At 41.1% G+C, this 25654-nt stretch overlaps 1 long non-coding RNA gene across 18 annotated transcripts in view; it reads right to left on the bottom strand.

The window, feature by feature from the left end:
- Positions 1 to 25654, bottom strand: part of LOC133252648 (uncharacterized) — a 279302-nt gene that overhangs the window by 73341 nt on the left and 180307 nt on the right. For 2 of the 18 annotated variants that reach the window (XR_009738028.1, XR_009738027.1), the window contains exon 1: positions 19621 to 20487. The exons of the other annotated variants lie outside the window; for them this stretch is intronic. This is a non-coding gene — a long non-coding RNA (uncharacterized LOC133252648). Of the gene's footprint in view, positions 1 to 19620; positions 20488 to 25654 lie in introns of those variants that run through there. 18 annotated transcript variants of the gene reach the window in all.

Raw genomic sequence — 25654 nt, 5'->3', positions numbered from 1 at the left:
GTAGATGGATTCTTGACCATCTGAGCTATCAGGGAAGCCATATGTGCACATACAAAACAGTCATCTACCCCCCACAGTTAAGAAAGATCTTCATGAGTGAAAAACTTGGCTAGGCTATTTCAGTACTTCCTCTCTGCTAATCAGCCACAAGGAATATTTCGCTGAGATTACAAAGATTGTGAGTCACTCAAGTATCCAGAGAGAGAGAGAGAGAGAGAGAGAGAGAGAGAGAGAGAGAGAGATCTGCAGCTCTCTTGCTACATTACCTATAAACTTGATCTAAGGTCTTTTATTTTTTGCCACACCACACAGCATGTGGGATCTTAATTCACCAACCAGGGATTGAACTCCTGTCCCCTGCATTGGAAGCACAGAGTCTTAACCACTGAACCACCAGGGAATTCCCACCAAATTCTTTTCCAGTGTATATATTTCTTTGACTTAAAGTTTTGTACAATATTTCTCAAAATGTGCTGCTTACATCTTACAGGTTTACATGAACAAATGGTTCCCTGCTCAGAAGACTTTGGAAACTGACTAAAGGAAGCTCAGTGCTGCTTCTTGCAAGATGCTGCCAAGCCTTCAATATTCCAGTATGCATCATGAATAGCTAAAAGAGGGATGCAGTGTGTGGCATCTTCCAGATTTCTTTAACCACTAACATTTCTTCCTTGGTGTACACTGAAAGGCTGGTGATGCAATAGATATGTTTTGGTAAACTGCTAGAAGAGAGGAATATAGAGGGCAAATCCTAGAAATGAATACCTCTTTGGCTCAGACAGTAAAGAAGCCACCTGTAATGCAGGAGACCTGGGTTCAATCCCTGGGTTGGGAAGATCCTCTGGAGAAAGGAATGGCTACCTACTCCAGTATAATTACCTGGAGAATTCCGTGGACAGAGGAGCCTGGCGGGCTACAGTCCATGGGGTCACAAAGAGTCGGACACAACTAAGCAACTAACACTTTCATTTCACTGCTGCTGCTGCTGCTGCTGCTGTTGCTGCTAAGTCGTTTCAGTCATGTCCGACTCTGTGCGACCCCATAGACGGCAGCCCACCAGGCTCCCCGTCCCTGGGATTCTCCAGGCAAGAACACTGGAGTGGGTTGCCATTTCCTTCTCCAATGTGTGAAAGTGAAGTCGCTCAGTCGTGTCCGACTCTTAGCAACCCCATGGACCATGGTAGGAACCTACCAGGCTCCTCCATCCATGGGATTTTCCAGGCAAGAGTACTGGAGTGGGGTCACTTAACTACCTTTTTTAAATACCAAGAGGCATAGTTTAAGAGTCGGTGAAGTAGGCCATGTGCAGATTTGTGTGTAGCCCTGTTGGATGTCAGTAGATAGTTAGAAATGCTACTTCATCTGCTGTTCCCAAGTTCCACATCACAGAGGCCAACCTGGGTGGAAAGTCTGAGAGAGTGTGTATTTATCTTCTTGGGCTGATCATGTCAATGTTATGATCAGAGGATCATCAGGTTTCCCTCCTTCAAAATGAGGATGTTAGGCCATGTGAGAACAGGGAGAATGTGGTTGTCACCAAAGAGTCCAACACCCCATTATTTTTTTTCCTGTTCTGACCTTTAATCAAAGCAGTTTTCATTAATGCAAGGATAAGTAAACCACATTGACCTTGGTGATATGATATATGAACTAAAAACTTCTAAGACAAATTTGTCTTATTTAAATCCACCTTTTCTAAAAGACCACTTGGTATAACCTAACAAAAATAACCTGTCTACCAATGTGCAAATATTTTGCTAGGATATCTGGTGCCACCTGGGCTGCTTTAGAACCACACAGGCTTTAGGCATCCCTACACTGGCCAAATGATTTTAGGAGAATTAAATGGCAGGATTGGCAATTGTTCTGCCAAAGCTTTATCCATAGCACATCTAGAAGGAAAACTTACTTCCCTGGAAGCCTTTTTGCAGGGACAGAGAGATCCAAATAAAGAGGAAAATAACTGCACAAATGCATTTATCAACACAACGTCATGTTATAAACTGTAATTTATAGAATAAGTATGGGAGAACCTGATACTCTAATTCTAAAGTTCAATAATTTCAGTGATGTAATACAAATCTCATTACTTATCTTTATCCCCAAGATGACTATTTTCAGGCTTTATTAATAAGGATCCTTACTATTTGAAATTTACTTTGACCTTATATTTCATCTAAATTGAATGATTTGAAATGTCTGAGAAAATACAAGGTTTAAATCACATCTCTATACCCTACCTCTATGAAAAATAAAATGGTTTTCTTTGCATCTATGGGAACAAGAATATTAAATGGCACATGGCATAGCAAGGGTGAAAAATACCTAACAAAGACATCAAAAGATCAAGATTCAAGTCTATCTTTATTTTTTTTTCAAGTCTATCTTTAGACAGCTATTGTTATAAGCTAAGCCCTAGTACCTTAAAATTGGACTTTCTTTTGGAGATAGGGTCTTTTAAAGATGATCAAGTTAAAATGAGGTCATGAAGGTGGGCCCTCATCCAGTATGAATGGTGGACTTCTAAGAGGAGGAAATTTGGACACACACACACATAAGTGGGAATGTGGTGAGAACAGATATGGAGATGATGGCCACTGATAAGCCAGGGAGAGAGGAAGCCTGGAATAGGTCCTTCCCTCACAGTCATCAGAAGAAACCACCCCTGCCAACACCTTGGCTTTGGATTTCTAGCCTCCAGCACTGGGAGAATACAGAAAATGCATTTCAGTTGTTTAGTCCAGTCAGTTGTGGGGTCTGTGTGACAGAGCCCTGGCAAATGAATACAGCTGTGTTCTTAGCCAAGTCTTCTAATATTTCTGTCTCAGTTGCCTCATCTATAGCATTAGGAGGTAGATGAGCTTTGAAATCACTGTATCTCCAATAGCTAATGATCAAGGATGAAGGAAATGGCAACCCACTCCAACATTCTTTTCTAGGAAATCCCATGGACAGAGGAGTCGGCAAGCTACAGTCCATGGGGTTGCAAAGAGTTGGACATGACTGAGTGACTAACACTTTCACTTTCAAGAATGGACATAGACTCTCATCAGATCTTCTGAGATGTCAACATGCACCATCTTCTGAGAAAAGCTTTCTCTCTTATCTATAGATCAGTGGATTATAGACAAGCTGACATCATCTTTGATAATCCTGTCTGGTCATCCTAAGTCATATTTAGGTAATGACTCTAGGAAGCAAAATAAGGGAGAAAGGAGGATCAAAGTAACTCTGATGAAAGGCTATAAACTTATAAGCTTATATCTTCCTTCAAGAAATTCATCATTTGTTAGATAATTAGTGGGAAGCTCCTGTATAATGAAGGGAGTTCAACTCAGTGCTCTGTGATAACCTAGATGGATGGGATGGGGAGTGGGAGGGCGGTTCAAGAGAGAGTGGATTTATGTATACTTATGGCTGATTCTGCCATTATGGCAGAAAGTTAAGAGGAATAAAAGAGCCTTTTGATGAAGGTGAAACAGGAGAGTGAAAAAGCTGGCTTAAAACTCAACATTCAAAAAACTGAGATCATGGCATCTGGTCCCATCACTGCATGGCATATAGATGGGGAAACAATGGAAACAGTGAAAGATTTTATTTTCTTGGGCTTGACAATCACTGCAGACAGTGATTGCAGCCATGAAATTAAAAGATGCTTGCTCTTTGAAAAAAGCTATGACAAACCTAGACAGCATAATAAAAAGCAGAGACATTACTTTGTCAACAAAGGTCTGTCAAGTCAAAGCTATGGTTTTTCCAGTGGTCAGGTATGGAGCACCAAAGAATTGATGAAGGCTGAGCACCAAAGAATTGATGTTTTTGAACTATGGTGTTGGAGAAGACTCTTGAGAGTCCTTTGAACTGCAAGGAGTTCAAACCAGTCCATCCTAAAGGATATCAACCCTGAATATTCACTGGTAGGACTGAGGCTGAAGCTAAAGCTCCAATACTTTGGCCACCTGATGTGAAGAGCAGACTCACTGGAAAAGACCCTGATGTTGGGAAATATTGAAGACAAGAGGAGAAGGGGATGACAGAGGATGAGGTGGTTGGATGGCATCATCAACTCAATGGACATGAGTTTGAGCAAGCTCCGGGAGATGGTGAAGGACAGAGAAGCCTGGTGTGCTGCAGTTCATGGGGTTGCAAAGAGTCAGACATGACTGAGGGACTGAACAACAACAACAATGGCTGATTTACATCAGAAGAAACCAACAGAACACTGTGAAGCAATTATCCTCCAGTTAAAAACAAATTAGTAAAATAAACTCATCATTTGAAAAAACTGGCTTATAACAGATTCAAAGAAGGTGCTGTGGTGGGTTCAGATGAAAAGATCAATAATAAATGTAAATTTTATGACATGGTTCCCTGTGTTAGAACCTCTGTAGAGTAAACAAAAAAGCACACATTTGTGCTGTCTTTACAACTCATTTCTGGGTGTTCTTTCTTCATTCCCACACCTTTCACTCCAGTGTTTATTATGAAAGGAAAGATGTTCCAGGCATAACTATTGAACTTCTGGGTGCTACTATCCTGTTCCATCTCAGCAAAAAAACAGTTAATAATAATGACTTTGTGCACCCTTTATCAAGCTCTCATCAGCATGTATGATCTTGGTATAAACCCCAGGCTATGAATGCACCTTCAAAGCCTAGAATACAGTTTAATGCCAGAATCACAGTTGGTAAGAAGAGCATTTTGGCAACTGAAATTGCTATTCTAAATGCTATAAAACAGAACTGATGTCCTAGTTACCCTTCACTTTACCTCGCTGAATGTACACTCTCCTGCCAAAGAAAATATAAAGATAAGCATTCTATTCCATGAGATGATCTTATCATTGCTAAGAAGCAATCGTAGGGTGACCTTCTTAAGAAGCAACTGGCTAAATTACATGAAATAGTAGTATCAACAATATCAAAACATAAATCAACACACTTAGCCAGCATCAATCTCACAATTAAATGGACAGTGCTTGTAATTAGTTGGGATCCCGATAAGATGGAACACTCAAATCAGAATAATTCAAAGGCTTCTGTACTAAGGAACTTTTACAAAAGTGTACTCAGGGTAAAGTAAAACCACAAGGGACTTTGGGCAATAATCAGGGTTGGGAACTGAGCCACTGTTACCAACTCTAGGCATAAGGAGACAAGGAGGAGGGGGGGTGGGTTGGCAGAACCTGGAGAAAGAAAGTCATGTAGAGAAGATTGTCATGAAGAGAGTAGTGCTTTTCAATCTAGGGACACTGTCCAAGGTGTCCCCAACAAGATAGGAGTAAGGAGAATAAATACCCTGACCTCCTCCTCCTCCCCTTTCCAGTGTTCTGTCAGGGTCCCGACTGATCAAATCCAACCAGAGACAGAACAGGGGCCCACTGAAGGGGTCCATTAAGAGTCAGCCTCTAATGATCAGAGTGAGGAGATCTGGAGGGGCAATTGGGTAATACACAGCAGGGTGCTACCTAACCCAATGCACTCATAGAAATACTTATAAATTTTGTAAGAGCAGAAAATGTCTCTTCTTGTTCACCATTTTATCCCCAACTATATCACTCCAGTATTCCTGCATGAAAAACCCCATGGACAGAGGAGCCTGGCTGGCTGTGGTCCCTGGGTTGCAAACAGTCAGACATGACTGAATCGACTTAAGCATGGCATATCATTCCAACTCCTATTTTCCAATTCTCTGACAGCAACTGGGTGTCCAATAATTAAATTCAATGTGAAATTAATTACCCAGAGTTAGCACAGACCCCACCAGTTAAGGGCTTAGTTCCATTTTGGACACCAGCCACAAATGGGGTTCCCAGACAACTTTCACTTCTGCCTGCTGCTGCTGCTGCTGCTAAGTTGCTTCAGTTGTGTCCGACTCTGTGCGACCCCATAGACGGCAGCCCACCAGGCTCCCCCGTCCCTGGGATTCTCCAGGCAAGAACACTGGAGTGGGTTACCATTTCCTTCTCCAATGTATGAAAGTGAAAAGTGAAGTTGCTCAGTCGTGTCCGACTTAGCGACCCCATGGACTGCAGCCTACCAGGCTCCTCTGTCCATGGGATTTTCCAGGCAAGAGTGCTGGAGTGGGGTGCCATTGCCTTTGCCTCACTTCTGCCTAGCCAACTGTAAATATGGAGGTTCCCACAACCCCACTCAGGTTCAGTAATTTGCCAGAGCAACTCCCAGCTCAGGGAAGCTCTCTGCTTTCTATTACAGCTTTATTGTAAATAATACAACTCAGGAACAGCCAAATGGAAGAGATGCATAGGGAAGGTATGGGGGTAAGGAGGGCACAGGGCTTCCATGCTCTTTTCGAGTGCACCACCCTCCCAGCACATCAATGTGTTCCCAATCTGGAAGCATCATGGCATAGGCATGATTTACTGAATTTTAGGCCACTGGTACTTGAACTCAGTCTCCAGTCCATCTCTCCTCCCCAGAGGTCAGAGGTGGGACTGAAGGGTTCTATCCCTATAATCACATAGATTTTTCCTCTGGGAACCAGCCTCCATCCTAAAGCTGTCTAAATACCCCATCTTTAGTCACCTTATTAGAAAACAGAAGACACTCCTATCAGTGGAAATTCCAAGGAATTTAGTATGCTAGGAACCAGGAAAAAGGCCAAATCTATTTTTTTCTTAATCATGCCACGCCAGCATGTTGTATCACCATGTCTGGCACGTAATGTATTTGTTACTGAATGATGCAGTCTCCACTGTGTTAGTCTAAAGTTCTTTCTCTTTTCCTTCTGGGTTTTTGAAAGATTACTAAAATTTTTAAGCCCAAACTATACATGCCTTTAAGCTTCTCCTTCCCCTCTAGTCAGATAATCTAAAGAAGACAAATCCTGAGTGGCTTCTAGAACCCCAGGGCACTTCACACCTCTGATACCCAAAGCATAGGGAGACTCAAAGGAGAAACACAGATATTTTTTAGAGATGGAATCTGAACTGTTGACAAACAATCTGCTCTAGTCTCTTCAGGGTTGTACGCCTTTTTATCACCTTCACTACCAACAGATTCTGTGGCACTAAATAGACGTAGGAAGCTAGGGCTAGACTTTTGTGGGGTGGTAAGCCATTTTTGTTGATATAAGGTATTGTACAACATGCCACCAAAAGAACTTTATTTTGTTCTGGATAGTCTCCCAATGATACGAGTCACACCTTGTGCTTTTAAAATCCCAAGGTGACCAATATTTTACATGTCAGGGAAAACTGGATCTCTATCAGGAGAAAATCTGAAATCAGGGATGAAGAAAATGCAGAAGGGAGTAGGGATAGTCTAAATCCATTAACAGAAAAAAACAAAAAAAAAATCACTGAAAAACAAACAGATCCATTCAAAGCTGATATGCCTTGAAAATACAGTACAAAATTTCAGTTTAAATGAAGTTTGGGGGAAGCACATTTCCACCTGATGGAAGGACATTTTCCATCCATCAGCAGACCTAGCTATTAAACTGATGGACTGTAAGTTTTCTCTATAGCAATAGCGTTTTTAATATTAACATAAATGAGCCAAGCTCTACAACCAAACTTTGAAGTCTCAACCTAAACTGTTATCCAAAGGCTTGATCAGGTCCTGATCAAGAATATTTTTAACCTGCTCACACATTCCTGGCCCATCTTTCTGGGAGTGGGGTTCCTAAATTTCTTCAGCTGAGCGTGGTCTCTAGCCACTGCATTCTCTGCATATGTGATGTCTCCTTTGATCAACAGCACACAATATCATCATTTCAGGCACTGATCAGAAAATTCATCTAAGAACAGACTGGGCTTCCCAGGTGTCTCTAGCAGTAAAGATCCTGCCTGCCAATGCTGGAGACATAAGAGACACTGGTTCCATCCCTGGGTCATGAAGATCCCCTGGAGGAGGGCATGGCAACCCAGTCCAATATTCTTGCCTGGAGAATTCCATGGACAGAGGAGCCTAGCAGGCTACAGTCCATGGGGTCACAAAGACTCAGACGTGACTAAAGTGATTTGGCATGCACATGCAGGAGCTTGCTAGACACACCTGATAGCGGAAAGAAATGCCTAAGGCAGTTGTTCTAAACCCAGTTGATTGTTCTAAATGACCTAGGGCACAGGGAAGACGAGAATGGCCAGAGGCCCTTGGAAAGGAAGACAGTGAGAGAGAACAGAGTGGGGATCTAGGCCCACCCAAGTACATGGACTCATATCTGGAGGTGTCCTTTTTAAGACACATTAATCTACACCCACCCCACCCCACCCCCCCCACCCCCCACCCCCGCCGCTGACTCCATCATACAATGGAAGAGACAGACTAATTTTCCTTTTCCTATCTCTAAACAATACACTGGATTAGGTAGACTGAAATTACACAGGGAGCTTTTTCAAAATAAGTTACATGAGTAAGATTCTCCTTAGCCACTCACCCTGCCATTCTGAGGAACCTCATGTGCTGGCACCCGATAAATTTTGCAAGAGCTCCCTAGGTTATTCTGACCTTCTTCTCTTCATCCTGCCCCACCCCCAGTTACAAATCCACTAAACACTAGTTCCCTATTACACTCAGTTACCAGAAAGAAATGTATTTGGGTCACATATCTTAACTTCCTGCTTACATACCTTAATGGCATTAATATTTAATAATACACACTTGACTTAGATCAAAAATGCCTGATAAGGGTTATCTACTTGAATTTTACATTGTTATGCCTTCTGGAAAATCAGTTTCAATCATCTCATAACCTTACTCAACATCCATTACATAAACCTTCACAAAATACCATGTCTGACAAGAGATGGTCCCCCTAGCAGAACATGTCTATGTCTTTCTAACAAACAGGGATAATGAGGTATTGCAAAGCATCTGCCCTGGTGCCTCAGCTGCTAGAAAACAAGCCTTTTCTTTTTTTAAGTAGTAACTAATACTGGTGAGGATCCCTAGAAATGGCTTGTAAGACAATGTTATTGATAGAATTTTCTGTGATGTTATAAGTGTGCTACATCTACCCTGTCCAATTCTACAGTTAATAGGTACATGTGACTTGTGAGCACTTTAAATTGTGACTAGTGTGACTGAGGAGTGAATTTTAAATATTATTTAATTTTAATTAATCTGATGCAAAGAGCCGACTCACTGGGAAAGACCCTGATGCTGGGAAAGATTCAAGGCAAGAGGAGAAGAGGATGGCAGAGGATGAATGGTTGGATGGCATCACCAACTCAAAGGATATGAGTTTAAGCAAGCTCCAGAAGATAGTGAAGGACAGGGAAGGGTGGCATGCTGCAGTCCATGGGGTCACAAAGAGTTGGACACAACTGAGCAACTGAACAACAACGATATAAATTTAAATAACTGCATGTGGCTACTGCCTATATGGGGCCACATGGTTCCAAGGCCACTTTTTATATTTAAGTAGGATGACAGAAGAAAAAGAAAAGCAAAAAGGCAAAATGGTGTTTGAGGAGGCCTTACAAATAGCTGAGAAAAGAAAAGAATCTAAAGGCAAAGCAGCAAAGATATACCCATTGAATGCAGAGTTCCAAAGAAAAGCAAGGAGAGATAAGAAAGCCTTCCTCAGTGACCAGTGCAAAGAATAGAGGAAAACAATAAAATGGGAATGACTAGATATCTCTCCAAGAAAGTTAGGGATACCAAAGGAACATTTCATGCAAAGATAGGCACAATAAAGGACAGAAATGATATGGACCTAACAGAAGCAGACAATATTAAGAAGAGGTGGCAAGAATACACAGAACTGTACAAAAAAGATCTTAATGACCCAGATAACCACAATGATGTGATGACTCACCTAGAGCCAGACATCCTGAAATGCAAAGTCTAGGGCCTTAGGAATCATTACTATAAACAAATCTAATGGAGGTGATGGAATTCCAGCTGAACTAGTTCAAATCCTAAAAGATGACGCAGTTAAAGTACTGCACTCAATATCCAGCAAACTTGGAAAACTCAGCATTGGTCACAGGACTGTAAAAGGTGTCAGTTTTCATTTAAATCCCAAAGAAAGGCAATGCCAAAGAATGTCCAAACAACCGCACAACTCCACAATAACACTTATCTCACATGCTAGCAAAGTAATACTCAAAATTCTCCAAGTGAGGCTTCAATTGTATGTGAACCAAGAACTTCCAGATGTACGAACTGGTTTTAGAAAAGGCAAAGGAACCAGAGATCAAATTGCCAACATTTGTTGGATCATAGTAAAACCAAAAGAGTTCCTGAAAAATATCTACTGCTTTATTGCCTATGCCAAAGCCTTTGACTGTGTGGATCACAACAAACTGTGGAAAATTCTGAAAGAGACAGTAATTCCAGATCACTTTACCTGCCTCCTGAGAAATCTATATGCAGGTCAAGAAGCAACAGTTGGAACCGGACATGGAACAATGGACTGGTTCCAAATTGGGAAAGAAGTATGTCAAGGCTGTATATTGTCACCCTATTTAACTTTTATGCAGAATATATCATGTGAAATACCAGGCTGGATGAAGCACAAGCTGGAATCAAGACTGCAGGGAGAAATATAAATAACTTCAGATATGCAGATGACACCACTCTCTTGGCAGAAAGCAAAGAGGAACTAAAGAGCCTCTTGATGAAAGTGAAAGAGGAGAGTGAAAAAGTTGGCTTAAAACTCAACATTCAAAAAACAAAGATCATGGTATCTAGTCACATCACTTCATGGCATATAGATGGGGAAACAATGGAAACAGCGACAGACTTTATTTTCTTGGGCTCCAAAATCACTGCAGATGGTGACTGTAGCCGTGGAATTAAAAGATGCTTGCCCCTTGGAAGAAATGCTAAGACAAACCTAGACAGCATACTAAAAAGCAGAAACATTATTTTGTTGATAAAGGTCCATCTAGTCAAAGCTATGATTTTTCCAGTAGTCATGTATGGATGTAATAGTTGGACCATAGAGAAAGCTGAGCACCAAAGAATTGATGTTTTTGAACTGTAGTGTTGGAGAAGACTCTTGAGAGTCCCTTGGACTGCCAGGAGATCAAATCAGTTAATCCCAAAGGAAATCAGTCCTGAATATTCATTGGAAGGACTGATGCTGAATCTGAAGCTCCAGTACATTGGCCCCCTGACGCGAAGAGCTGACTCATTGGAAAAGACCCTGATGCTGGGAAAGATTGAAGGCAGGAGGAGAAGGGGATGACAGAGGATTAGATGGTCGGATGGCATCACTAGCTCAATGGACATGAGTTTGAGCAAGCCCTGGGAGTTGGTGAAGGGAAGCCTGGTGTGCTGCAGTCCACGGGGTCACAAAGTGTCAGACATGACTGAGTGACTAAACTGAACAGAAGATGACACAAAAATCTTACAGTAGTTTCAACTTTGGTACAAATGCTATGTGTTAACTGTAAGCATCCTCAGCTTTTAGTAATATTATTCAAAAGGATTTCCAGGGTTGACTATAGGAACTTGCCTGCTCTCAACAGAAAGCAAGGTCAGGTCATATGCCTGATGCAGCCTGATCAAACTGTAAGTGCCTTCACACCTGGGCTCTTATTATTGGAACTGCTGGGACCCAATGGCAGAAGAGCGGACCTTCCTCTGAGCGGGACCACTGTAACCCCTCTGAATGGACAGTGTAGACATTTACTCTCCCCTCAGCTCAGACCCCTCCACTGTTCTAACCTCACGTGGTAAAGAGAAGGCAGGAGTTTGGTCTTGAGGCTTTCTTAATTCACACCTGGAAAGTGTGTTCTCTTTCTGATGAAAGATCCAATGGGTTTGCAGGGTGTCTCAACCTCAGCACAGTGACATTTTGAGCCCTGTGCTTCTGTGTTATGGGGACTGTCCTGTGTGTCTGAAGATGTTTAGGAGCATCCCTGGTCTCTACCCACTAGATGCCAGTAGCATTCCCCCAACCTTCCCAGTAGTGCCCACCCAATATTTCTACAGACATTGTCAAATATCCCCTGGAGGGCAAAAATCTCCCCTGGTTGAGAGCCACCAATCTAGGCAGTAAGTTCTTAGACTATGGGCTACTTAATAAAGAAGGCCAACTTTAGTTTTTTGTTCAGTTTTTAAAATCTCCAGTACCTGGCAGATGCCTGATACTGTGATAAACACTACAGCATTGCTTGGATGCATGAATAAAAAGCCAACATTATTTTTTAGCTTTGTAAATATCTCCCCCAGTGCCTAGAAACTCAATCAACAAGTATTTTCTGGCTCATTAATATTCTTAAAGGTTTAAAAAAATAGGAATTTCTATGAATGACTATTTTTGAGGAAGACAAATGATGGCAAAAATACATCTCTCTTCATAACTTAATGTATATGAAGCAATTTCCTGGCTTGTTACGATTTTTAGTAAATCAAGTAAGTCTGAAAATATAGTCTCACCAGTTCTAAATTAAGTATCGTAATTTAGGGGTCACATAGAGTCAGACATGACTGAAGCGACTAACAGCAGCAGCAGCAGATATGCAGATGACACCACCCTTACGGCAGAAAGTGAAGAAGAACTAAAGAGCTTCTTGACAAAAGTGAAAGAGGAGAGTGAAAAAGTTGGCTTAAAGCTCAACATTCAGAAAACTAAGATCATGGCATCTGGTCTATTTGCCTCGTGGCAAATAGATGGGGAAACAGTGGCAGACTTTATTTTGGGGGGGTCCAAAATCACTGCAGATGGTGACTACAGCCATGAAATTAAAAGACGCTTGTTCCTTGGAAGAAAAGTTATGACTAAACTAGACAGCATATTAAAAAGCAGAGACATTACTTTGCCAACAAAGGTCCGTCTAGTCAAGGCTATGGTTTTTCCAGTAGTCATGTATGGATGTGAGAGTTGGGCTGTGAAGAAGGCTGAGTGCCAAAGAATTGATGCTTTTGAACTGTGGGGTTGGAGAAGACTCTTCAGAGTCCCTTGGACTGACTGCCAGGAGATCCAACCAGTCCATCCTAAAGGAAATCAGTCCTGAATATTCATTGGAAGGATTGATGTTGAAGCTGAAACTCCAATATTTTGGCCACCTGATGCAAAGAACTGACTCATTTGAAAAGACCTTGATGCTGGGAAAGATTGAAGGCGGGAGGAGAAGGGGATGATGGAGGATGAGATGATTGGATGTCATCACTGACTCAGTGGACACGAGTTTGAGTAAACTCCAGGAGTTGGGAGGCCTGGCGTGCTGCCAGTCCATGGGGTTGCAAAGAGTCAGACACAACTGAGTGACTAAACTGATCACCCTGGTACCAAAACCAGACAAAGACAACACAAAGAAATAAAACTACAGGCCAAAATCACTGATGAACATAGTTGCAAAAATCCTCGAAAAATTTTAGCAGACAGAATTCAGCAACACATCAAAAAGCTCATACACCAGGATTAAGTTCAATTTATTCCAGGAATATGAGGATTCTTCAATATATGCAAATCAATCAATGTGATATACCGTATTAGCAAATTAAAATATAAAAACCATATGATAATCTCAATAGATGCAGAAAAAGCTTTTGACAAAATTCAGCACCCATTTATGATTAAAACTCTACAAAAAATGGGCATAGAAGGAACCTACCTCAACATAGTAAAGCCCATATACAATAAGCCTACAGCAAACATTATTCTCAATGGTGAAAAACTGAAAACATTCCCCCTAAGATCAGGAACAAGACAAGAGTGTCCACTCTCACCACTATTATTCAACATAGTACTGGAAGTCCTAGCTACAGCAATCAGAGAAGAAAATGAATTAAAAGGAATCCAGATCGGAAAAGACGAAGTAAATCTCCTACTGTTTGCAGATGACATGATACTCTACATAGAAAACCCTAAAGATAGTATCATAAAATTACTAGAGCTAATCAGTGAATTTAGCAAAGTTGCAGGATACAAAATCAATACACAGGAATCACTTGCATTTCTATATACTAACAATGAAAAATCAGAAAGAGAAATTAAGGAATCAATCCCATTCACCACTGCAACAAAAAAAATTAAATAATGAGGAATAAACTTACCTAAGGAGACAAAAGAACTGTACACAGAAAATTATAAGACGCTGATGAAAGAAATCAAAGATGACATAAACAGATGGAGAGAGATTCCATGTTCCTGGGTAGGAAGAATCAATATTGTGAAAATGACTATACTACCAAACACAATCTACAGATTCAATGTGATCCCTATCAAATTACCATTGGCATTTTTCACAGAACTAAAACAAAAAATTTCACAATTCGTATGGAAACACAAAGACCCCGAATAGCCAAAGCAGTCTTGAGAAAGAAGAATGGAGCTGGAGGAATCAACTTTCCTGACTTCAGGTTATACTACAAAGTCTCAATCATGCAGACAGTATGGTACTGGCACAAAAACAGAAATATAGACCAATGGAACAAGATAGAAAGCCCAGAAATAAGCCCATGCACCTATGGGTACCTTATTTTTTGCAAAGGAGGCAAGAATATACAATAGGGCAAAGACAGCCTCTTCAATAAATGGTGCTGGGAAAACTGGACAGCCACATGTAAAAGAATGAAATTAGAACACTTCCTAACACCATACACAAAGATAAACTCAAAATGGATTAAAGACCTAAATGTAAGACCAGAAACTATAAAACTCTTAGAGGAAAACATAGGCAGAATATTCGATGACATAAGTCAAAGCAAGATCCTTTATAACCCACCTCCTAGAGTAACAAAAATAAAAACAAAAGTAAACAAGTGGGAAATGATTAAACTTAAAAGCTTTTGCATAGCAAAGGAAACTGTAAGTAAGGTGAAAAGACAACTCTCAGGACGGGAGAAAATACTAGCAAATGAAACAACTGACAGAGGATTAATTTCCAACGTATACAAGCAGCTCATACAGCTTAAAACCAGAAAAACAAACAACCCAATTAAAAAGTGGGAAAAAGACTTAAACAGATACTTCTCCAAAGAAGACATACAGATGGCTAACAAACACATGAAAAGATGCTCAACATCACTCATTATTAGGGAAATGCAAATCAAAACTACAATGAGATATCACTTCACACTGGTCAGAATGGCCAACATCAAAAAGTCTACAAACCATAAATGCTGGAGAGGATGTGGAGAAAAGGGAACGCTCTTTTGGTGGGAATGTAAATTGATACAGCCACTATGGAAAACAGTATGGAGAGTTCTTAAAAAACTAGGACTAAAACACCATATGACCCAGCAATCCCACTTCTAGGCATATACTCTGAGGAAACCAAAATTGAAAAAGACACATGTATCCCATTGTTCATTGTAGTGCTATTTACAATAGCTAGAACATGGAAGCAACCTAGATGTCCATCGAAAGATGAATGGATAAGAAGTTGTGGCATATATACACAATGAAATATTATTACTCAACCATAAAAAGGAACACATGTGAGTTCTGATGAGGTGGATGAACCTAGAACCTATTATACACAGTGAAGTCAGTCAGAAAGAGAAAGAGGAAGATAAATACCATATTCTAATGCATATATAAGAAATCTAGAAAAATGGTACTTAAGAACTTATTTACAGGATAGCAGTGGAGAAACAGACATAGAGAATAGGATTATGGACATGAGGAGAGGAGAGGAGAGGAGAGGGTGAGATGTATGGGAAAAGTAATGTGGAAACTCACATTAGCGTATGCAAAATAGATAGCCAATGAGAATGTACTGTATGGCTCAGAAAACTCAAACTGGGACTCTGTATCAATCTAGAGGGGTGGGATTGGGCAGGAGATGAGAAAGAGATTCAAAAGGGAGAGGATATAGGTATACTTATGCTGATCATGTTGAGGTTTGACATAAAACAACGAATTCTGTAAAGCAATTATCATTCAATAAAAAAATAGATTAAAAAAAAACTTTAAAAAAATCCCTCAAATTTGCTTTTTGTCTAACATCATTCTTATAGTCTAAAATAAATATAAAATAAACAGCAAGTAATAAGTCATTAACAAAAAAACAAAATGAGAAATGCACATTAAAATGATGTATAATATAATGTACAACACATTTATTTAAGAATGTATTCCAATATCAAGCGGCACAGCTCAACAATGTAAAAACCGCAATTACTTTTGCACCACCCCACTATAAACCAAGAGTAGGAAGCTCTGCTGTAGGAAAGGAGCCTATAGAATTTACAGTAGTGGGTGCAAAGCAATTTAGGAGTAATTAAAGGTATTCTAAGGCTTCCCCATGTGGCACAGTGGTTAAGAATTTGCCTGCCAATGCAGGAGATGCAGGTTCAATCCCTGGGTCAGGAAGATCCCCTGGAGTGGAAAATGGCAACCCATTCCAGTATTCTTGCCTGGGAAATCCCATGGACAGAAGAGCCTGGTGGGCTACAGCCCATGGGGGTCACAAGAGTAGGACACAGCTGAGCATACATGCACACATTTGATCTATGCTTAAAACTGGTACACTCTCAATTCTACCACATTTTAGTGGCCAAAACAAGTCACAAGCCTAGATTCAAGGTGTGGAGAAATAGTCTCCACCTGCTAATGGAATGAATCACAAAGTCACATACAAGATACAGGAAAGGAAATCAGCTATTTTGGCATCAATCTTCCATACCTCCCTTTTTCAGGTTCTTAAAACATGAATTAATAAGCAGAGGTCACTTGATAAATACATAACTAAATCTAACTGGATAGTGTTCAGGGGTTATTTCAATCAAGCTCCAAAGAACTTGATCAGTTGCTCCAAACCCAGAATGTATCAGAACACCAGACTGCCCTTTACCCTCTCCTGCCCCACCCACAACCCTCAAACGTCTATCTGGAGATTACCTCTCAGACTGGACTTTTTCTGCGTATGCCTGCCATTAAGCCCTCCCATTCTGCACTGCTTTTCACTGGTTTCACTCTTCTGGTGACACCTGCTTCCACATAATGGATTTATTTTCTATAGTCTCTACCTTAATTACTATGTTAGGTGTTTAGTCAATAAAAATTTAATTCTGCTAAAGTTGACGCAGGGAAAGATAGAGGAAAACATTCTCTCTTCATCTCCCACCTCTTCCTCAGGGGTATCAATACAACAGCACTCTGAAATCTGGAAGAAGAATCATTTACTTTTTGCTTTCATTAGCTATTGCTATAATAATTGGGAATTTCTGGCCCTGTTGGTTCATAATTCAGTGGTAGAGCCCAGATGTCTGTGGACCACAGGTTTCCCGTAACAGCAGGAAATGATTCCTCAGCTCTTTCAGAACTGAAACCTAGATATTGTGCAGAAATTCAAGGAGCCCAACCCTGTTAGAGTAAATTAGCATTTAGGTATCTGACACGCTTTGGAATGAGTCTTTCCATAGAAACTCGTTTTCTAGGCCGCGATTCCATTACACAGTGCCCTTCTTAGGAGAGCCCGAGGGAGAAATTTCTCTCTGATCTCAGGATGGGAAATAGTTGGGCTGCTTCTTAGTACTTGAGTGGTTTTGTGGTGGCTATTACTACAGATAATGTGGATTGTGAGGGCATCTCCTTAGTGTGGTGCCGAATCTGAGACCCATCTCTAATAAATCTATGGGACTTCAGGTGTGAATTTTGGATATTAACCCCACACCTGAATTTGCCTTATCGTGTCTATATACTCGCCATTCCACTTCCCTCATTGAATTATTTTTATAGGATTTTTGTCCTATTTGAGATACTTACATAAGCAGATTAAGTGCTCTTCAGAGCTTCAGAGAATAAATAAGCAAACAAATAAGTGCCAGTTTCTCAAGAAATGTATATGATTTTAGACACTTTTAACAATTCAATTGTGTCTATTTTGCTAGAACTCTTCTTTTTCCATTTCAGACACTCTGGCTAAGTTAATCATACTTCTCCAAGGTTCATTATTATCTTGGCTTCAAAAAGCTGCTCATCTTTTTTTTCTTTTTCTCCCTATATCCTACTGCTATTCCTTACCTGTCCCAAGGCAACCATTTCAATGTGCTCTATGCATGCCCTTTTGTTAGTATGTGTCCTTATAAAACACAGTTTTGTATATGTGGATCTTAACGGTGTATAAATATTGTTGTTGTCAAAGTCAATCTCTTTCTTTTTTCATCCAGCACTATGTTTTTAAGGTTCGTATATTTTACTCTGGGTACATTTAGTCTGTTACTTCTCTCTGGGGAATAGCATAAACCGAACACTCCCTGCCTGTTATTCTCCAAAACTGCCTCCAATCCCCTACTGCCATAAAAACACTGTGAAGACAATCCTCATACATGGGGTGAACGCTTTTGAGAAACAAGTGTGCTCGTCATAATTCACCAGGACAGCACATGTACACTATAACTGTCCCAGACAAGCTAAAATGCCTTGCCACCTTACTCATACAGGACCTTCATAAACTCTGTAAGAAGCCGTCCTTGATATGCACCCAGGAGTGGATTTGCTGGGTCAGCAAGTATACCTCAACCTAATTTGCTATCACCATCAGAGTCCTCTGCAGAATTTCTACACCAGTCGATCGTCCCATTAGCAGTGCATAAGGGTTCCTATGGTCCCACATCCCTGCCAACACTTGGCATTGTCCTAAATTTGCCAGTCTAGTACAAGAAAACTGATGTCTCCATTTATCTTGCATTTTTCTGTCAACGAACGAGTTTGGATGGGCTTCCTTGGTGGCTCAGCAGTAAAGAACCCACCTGCAATGCAGGAGATGCAAGAGATGTGGGTTCAATCCCTGGGTCAGAAAGATCCCCTGGAGGAGAAAATGGCAACCCACACCAGTATTCTTGCTGGGACAATCCCATGGCCAGAGGAACCCGGCAGACTACAATCCGTGGGGTCTCAGAGAGTCAGACACGACTGAGCAACTAAACAATGAGTTTGAGCGTTTCTTAATATTCTTGGCTTTTTGTATTTTTTCCTTTCTGTGAATTTTGACTCTCATATATTTGCCCATTTTCCAATGATGTATCTTTTTTGTTGATTTGCAACAGATAGAAATTTTTCTAAAGTGAGCACACATTTCTTTGTCTCTGTAGCACATAACCTAGCACTGCTATCCTTTTCTGGCAGAACTAGAGTCACACAATGACAAGGATAAGTAACAGACAGTGCAGGGATCATAAGATGCTATAGAATCTAGTTCAGTTCAGTTCAGTCGCTCAGTTGTGTCTGACTCTTTGTGACATGAATCGCAGCACGCCAGGCCTCCCTGTCCATCACCAACTCCCGGAGTTCACTCAGACTCACATCCATCGAGTCAGTGATGCCATCCAGCCATCTCATGCTCTGTCGTCCCCTTCTCCTCTTGCCCCCAATCCCTCCCAGCATCAGAGTCTTTTCCAATGAGTCAACTCTTCACGTGAGGTGGCCAAAGTACTGGAGTTTCAGCTTTAGCATCATTCCTTCCAAAGAAATCCCAGGGCTGATCTGTTACATGGGTACAAACCAATTGTTATGGACTGAATCAAGTCCTCCAAAATGCATATTTTGAGATGTATTTGGAGATGTAGCCTTTAAGAAGGTTCAGTTCAGTTCAGTCGTTCAGTCATGTCTGACTCTTTGTGACCCCATGGACTGCAGCACGCCAGGCTTCCCTGTCCATCACCAACTCCCCGAGTTCGCTCAAACTCATGTCCATTGAGTCGGTGATGCCATCCAACCTTCTCATCCTCTGTCCTCCCCTTCTCCTCTCACCTTCAATCATTCCCAGAATCAGGGTCTTTTCCAATGAGTTAGTTCTTTGCATCAAGTGGCCAAAGTATTAGAGTTCCAGCTTTAGCATCAGTCCTTCCAATGAATATTCAATGATTTCCTTAGTATGGACTGGTTGGATCGCCAAGGTAAATGAGGTCATAAATGTGGGGGTCCTACTCCAATGTGGCTTGTGACCCTATAAAACTAGAAAGATACACCAAGCAGGAAGGGCACACACAGAAAAAGGTCAGGTGATGATACAGCAAGAAGGTAGTCGTTTGTACACCAAGGCAAGAGGCTTCAGGAGAAATCAAACCTGACAACACCTTGATCTCAGATTTCTAGCTTTCAGAACTGCAAGAAAATAAATTTCTGTTAACTAAGCTAACCAGTCTGTGGTATTTTGTTATGGCAGCCCTCACAGACAAACATGCCAATCAACATGTAGGAAACATCTTTAGATTGAGTCATTTGCATCTAATTACTTTCTCTTATGATGCCCAGCTGTGTGATGTACCAGACAGTATAACCTGGCTGTCTTTCCAGAACATTATTTACTGAGTCAACTGATAAAGTAGTCATATTCCAGATGATTTCTTCAGACTCTAGAAAAAACATTTTTTTCTTACTGTAGGTATCAATGTCATCTGTCTTAGCAGCATCTTCCAAAGCAGCACAAACAATAGATTGTGGATCCTGCCAGCTGACTGTCCACTCTCTTTTATATAACTCACCTTGCTTACTCAAGGGTTTGAGGGAGGATTATCTCATCATTTAAGAGTACAAATAGAATTTCAGTAGAAGGGGTTTGCTTAAAAACCTATTAATTCTTTATCCTCCAAGGAAAATAACACTTCTGAAGACATAACACCAATCAAATTGGCAATCGTATAGAGTATCATGTTGAGAAAAATGCAAAGGTAAGTATAAACTCGGTAGATAAAAATGCCATGATGGATAACAAGGTCTGCCACAGCCCTGGGTGTCAGGTAGGGTAGGCCGTATGTTTGTCATCTCTGTCTGTGTAGATCTTCACTTCATTTTTAATGTTTGTGTGCTTAATTGCTCAGTCATGTCCAACTCTTTGTGAGCCCATGAACTGTAGCCTGCCAGGCTCCTCCATCCATGGGGATTCTCCAGGCAAGAATATTGGAGTGGGTTGTCATGCCCTCCTCCAGGGGATCTTCCCAACCCAGGGATGGAACCCAGGTCTCCTGCATTGCAGGCAGATTCTTTACCATCTGAGTCACCAGGGAAGCCCTTTAAATGCTTGGCTATGGAAAAAAAAAAAAAAAGATTTCTGATGAAGACATCCTTCAAAATTTCATCTTGAATATTATGAATCTGAAAATTCAGGATATTATTTACAAGATGAAGAAAACCAGGGACTTCTCTGGATGGTCCAGTTGCTAAGAATCTACCTTGCAGTGCAGGGGATGTGGGTTCCATTCCTGGTTGGGAACTAAGCTCCTCCATGCTGCAGAGAAACTAAGCCTGTGTGTCACAAGTACTGAAGCCCACGCACTCCACAGCCCACATGCCACGACTAAGACCCAACACAGCCAACTACATAAACAAATGAATGTTTAAACGATGAAGAAAACTACTTTGGGATATCTCCTCTCAACTCATGTTCTTTTCTGGAAAATACTCAGTTAATAGCAGAGTCAATGACAATGGCAGCCTTGAGCACTTCATATCTATTACCTTAATTAAACTACACAGAATCCCCATTTTACAACCAAGGCCACTGAGGCCCAAAGAGGTGAAGCAACTTTTCAAAGTCTTGGAGCTATTAAGTGGGGATTCAAACCCAGAAGTCTGATCACTTTTAAATGCTAGGCCATTTCAATCCCTCACAAAAGATGGTGAACACCTTAATAGGAATTAATGCTATTTGTCACAATGAGCTGACAATAAACAAGGCTTCTTATCTCTAGGTGAACTCATGGTACTAATGTAAAAATTAAAAAGTATGGAACTAATTAGGAAGAAAATGCTGTTTATCCATCCATGTGTGTCTGGAGTATTTGTGATATGCCATGCCCTGTGGTGAGCTTTATACAGATCATCCCATTTAATCCTCTAAACCATCCTATTTAGTGGTTATCCCCACTTTACAGATGAGGAAATGAAGGCAAAGACGTGAAATGACTTGCTTCCAAATCACACAACTGACAAATGATGAAGCTAGGATCCCAGTCTACGTTGTCTGACTTCAGGAGCTCAGCCTCAAAACCACTCTTTACCCATAATCCCAAATTTACAGTTTTCCTAGGTGGGCCTCCAGGTTAGATACAGGTCAAAATCTTAAGCTCATTTAAATTGCTTACCTCTTTGGGCACTTGGAAACACCAAAACTTACTGTGTGACACTTGGAGTACTTTATAAAAATTAATCAGTTATGTCATCTCTAGGAAACTGTTCAGGATATAGACTGTGTTTAGAAATCAGGTATTTCTCCCCCAAGAAAAGTCAATGAATTCTTTTTCAGCTACATAGTTTCCTTAAAAAAAAAAAACAACCAACTTATTCTCCAGCATGATATCCTCTGATTCACCAAGGCGCTCAACATTTGTGTTATTCTTAAAAATCTTTTGCTTCCATAATTTACAGTGGCCCAAAGATACTAGAAGGATCTATACTTTACCCAACTGCGGAAAGTCTGTCGTGGGTCCTATAGGATGGTTTCAGGGACAATGCTATTATTTTGTTGCTTATGTGTATGTTATTGGCAATGTGTATAATCTCAAACATCGTGGTCAGATCCTCCAAATCTGTAGGGAGTTGACTACAAATCTGTAGGCAAGTTGCCATGATAAACTCCACTAGAAATTATTTATAAACTCTAATTTATCACCATGTTTCAGCCTTCTGCAGAGCTGACTTCTATCTTGCTGGACTGTTCCCTATCAGACTTCAAATGTCCAAGTCACCAGACCTTCTGGAGAACACCCCTGAATTTCTAATGAATGTCTTGTGACTCCACAGTTCATAGAACTTGGTCCAACTTTTCACTGAATGATGTCCTCCATCACCACCACCACTGGAGAGCTGACTTCTGGTCCTCTAGAGCAGCATACTCCCTTAAACTTCAGATGCTTACAAGAGTTTCTCTTTTCCCCACTGTGGTATTGCTGTATCATTCTCTCCCCCTCTCTTCACCACTGTATGTCTTTTTCACTGTTAGTACCATGTCTGGTGCTTATACCCTTCAATGCCACTCTGCTTTCTCTACCCTCCCACTCATAGAGTTTCACTGTATCTTTTGACTTCTATCTTCTCCCCACAAATTGCTTCTCTCAAGCTCCCTGGCTTTGGGCCGAGCTGAGAATCCATGGGAGCTGCTCTCTTTCAGTTTGGCCCTACTGAGTGGCTGACCTCACACTCCCCACTTAGAGAAACTCCCTGGAATTACCTGGCAAAGCTGTTTATGTGTATGTGTGTGTTTTTCTGGGGAGACACACTGTGGCAGACCCTATGGACTTCATACCCCTACACAATCCACAATTCCCCATGCCCTTGACCTCCTTTGTCAAAAAGGCTAAGAAGCTCAATTTTTCAATTTCTCAACTTTCTCATTTGACCAATGATAAGGAAAACATGCCTTTCTGAACAAACAGCAAAGCCTCACTAGGAGAAAGTCACTTACTCTTATTCTTTCCCATTATTCCTGCCTGGAATGTGGATGTAAAGGTTAGATGTGCAGCAGCCACCTTGCAAATGTGAGGCTGCAAGCCAGAAAGCAAAGGCCTGCATTGGCAGACAGAAGGGTAGAAGTTGGACAGCACTTCAGTCCCTGATGGCATCCTTGAGCCATCATCCCAGCTCTGAATTGTCTCCTCCAGACTCATATATGTTATGAATTATACACACACATACAATTTTTAAAAGGAGAGATGTAAGTATAAATAGGAATTCTGAAATTTTCTTCATGATAGATTATCTTGCATGTGCCTGAGAGGCAAGCATCCCATATTGGAGAACTCTGCTAAATAACCAAGGCACTACTCTATTAACAGAAATCAGTAAAACTTAAAACAGCAGTAATGAAAGAAATAAAAAGTTAGTCTTATCTGACTCTTTGCAAACCATGGACTGTAGCCCACCAGGCTCCTCTGTCTATGAAATTCTCCAGGCAAGAATACTGGAGTGGGTAATCATTTCCTTCTCCAGGGAACTTCACGACCCAGGGATCGAACCCAGGTCTCCTGCATTACAGGCAGATTCTTTACCATATGAGCCACTAGGGAAGCCCATTATATTAACAGAAATCAGTAAAAGTTAAAACAGCAGTCATGAAGAAGGAGGAAAGATACCCAGAGAAGTGTATTACAAGACAGGGTGACACCATGAGGTCATTTGTGTTTTGTATATAAATGACTAGAAGGAACTTACATAGAAGGTTAATTAATGGTAATTGCTTTAAACTATTGTATGTTCATAGTTTTTAGCAATGACCATGTACTAATTTGCAATAAAGGGAAAAAAGGAAAAAGAAATGTTATTTCAAATACCCTGACAGTTTAAGATAGACCTTCTCCACTTTACAAAATCACTTCAAGGTACCCTTGTCGTGGAGCTGAGCATCTCTCCACCCTGCACAAACATGCTCCACCATGAACCCCTGCCTGTGATGACAGCCAGGCAGGTGTGGTGGTGAGGGCCCTAGGTGAGATGATAGCTCATTTCCAGTGGCCTCCAGCCTGCTCTGGGGGTAAGGAGGTGATCAGAGTGGGGAAATGAAGGCCCTGTGGGATGTCACCCTTGGTGACCAGACCACCCTCTCATGTATCAGTGCATTTACCCCTTACCTCACTCTGCTTATCACAAAATTGCCCTAATTCCCATCCCTGCCACAGAATGATGGGTTTTTATCTTTGGAACACCATCTAGTACACTTCTACCTCTTCAGAGCTGGAGAAGTGCAAGCTCTAAAAAGCTGAGGCTATGTCCAAGGTCAAACAAGAGATTTCAGCAGCCGAGTGGGCACCAGAAGTCACTCAGTCATTAGCAGTCACCATATAGAACCCTCTTTGCGGCCGGAGCGTTGCCATCTTTCTTACCTGTACAAAAGCCCTACAAGATAGGTGCTGTCATCTCCATTTTAAAGCTGAAGAAACCAACGCTCAGACAGATCATGTGATTGTCCAGGATTAAAACACAAGCAGAACCAAGAGGTGAACCCAGCCCTGTCTAGCTTCCAAATATGGGCTGTTTCCACCACTTCGGCTGACTGCACATACTGCTTATCTGATTTGTTACAGATGTGCCCACAAAGCAGTTTACAACCATCCCTCTATAGGTGTCCTTAGCTATTGGAGCCTCAGGAAATCCATTTCAGTGCCACCTCCCCCTCCCCCTTGGAATAGGAAATGCTTCCTGAAAGCCTGTTCTCTCTGCAGCTGGTGATATTTGATTTGATTAACACCTTGGGACCTATCACCAGACTTAAAGATGATGCTTAATTAACTACTTATGTTAAAGAGCTGACACTTTCTGCATTTGGTTCACACTTCCAGCCTCAATCATGTTTTCATTTCAGCAATAATATTTACATGATTAGCAAACAGTCAATTCATACTCTGGTGTGGACCTAAGCTGTGTGTGGGACTTCCCAAAGCAGATGTCCTTGACAGGTGTAAAGAAATCTGCCTTTTTTTTTTCTAACAGCAAGAACCATGAACAAGATCTTTTGCTTGTTTCCCAATGAAAAGTTGTGCCTGGATCAACAAATATTCATGGAGCACTGACCTAGTCCATGTGTCAGTCAACATTTGCAGGGCCCCATGGGGGCTAACAAGAAGTGCACTAAGAAGTCACATTAGATTTAATTCTGTTTTTGCTTTCTTTTTTTCTGTTCCAAGACCTAGATGCATAGATTAGGAAAAGACATGAAGTTTCAGAGGCATTCACTAAGTTCTCCCAGAATACTATCATTCAAAAGGAAGAAATACATGGCCTACATGATATTACAATTAAGTGAGTTTGTGATGTTAAATGACCCCAGGATGCAAACAGAGGTAAAACTGGA

The sequence above is a fragment of the Bos javanicus genome, chromosome 8 (assembly GCF_032452875.1).
Source record: "Bos javanicus breed banteng chromosome 8, ARS-OSU_banteng_1.0, whole genome shotgun sequence".
Taxonomy (NCBI): Eukaryota; Metazoa; Chordata; class Mammalia; order Artiodactyla; family Bovidae; genus Bos; species Bos javanicus.
Note: the sequence above shows the minus strand (reverse complement) of the source record. Positions and strands in the feature narration are given on the sequence as shown.